Here is a 779-nt window from a genome sequence, read left to right as displayed (position 1 = left end):
CACTTTCAGTGAAATTATTTCAGTGAATCCTGGATGGTCCTTAAATTAAGCTAGAAAACACTTACATCTTGAACTTTTGAAATTCCCTTTTCCCAAAATTATTTACTTATTTATGCACGAAAATGAGATTATCCGGTGCTCTTTGCTGCTAAATCGTGTTTTAGGTATCAACAATACATAACTCCACATGCAAACTTGTCGCTAAGCACAGAACATACCCCCATAGGGGGGATATTTTGTGTCGCTAAGATGCATAATAATTGTGTATTTCGGCATTTCAACACAATGCGGTGTTGCCACGAATTTTTGTCTATTTCCTTTCGGTTAATTTTGAGTTAGTTTGTTTGTTAGTATTGGTTGAAGTAATATTGTTTTAATGAAACAAAAAAAATGCAAAAAGTGAAAATTAATAACCTTAAAATACCTAAATAATTTAAACCGACTCTAATCGAATCTACAAGCTAAATAGGTATCCAAAGAAACAATTTTCATTAACTTAAAACGTTTTGCGTAGTTTGGCAACACAGCTCAAAACTTAGATTCAAAATGATGATTTTCCTCAAACAAAACTGCTTAATTTAAAGTGTTCTTTAAAGTAAAACAAGATAAGACAAACAATTCTGAAGAACACGACCACCAGAATATCAAGCCAATGAAGACTAAAATTCGCTTTAGAACTGAAGCGATATACGAACACTCTAATTTGACTGATTCTGATTACTTTTGCCATTCGAATCTACAGGGTGTTTTATACAGGGTTTGTATTATATTTTATAAGG

The sequence above is a fragment of the Dendroctonus ponderosae genome, unplaced genomic scaffold (assembly GCF_020466585.1).
Source record: "Dendroctonus ponderosae isolate FM_Combo_2020 unplaced genomic scaffold, Dpon_F_20191213v2 Dpon_F_20191213_1, whole genome shotgun sequence".
NCBI classification, from domain to species: Eukaryota; Metazoa; Arthropoda; class Insecta; order Coleoptera; family Curculionidae; genus Dendroctonus; species Dendroctonus ponderosae.
This window is presented reverse-complemented; position numbering follows the sequence as displayed.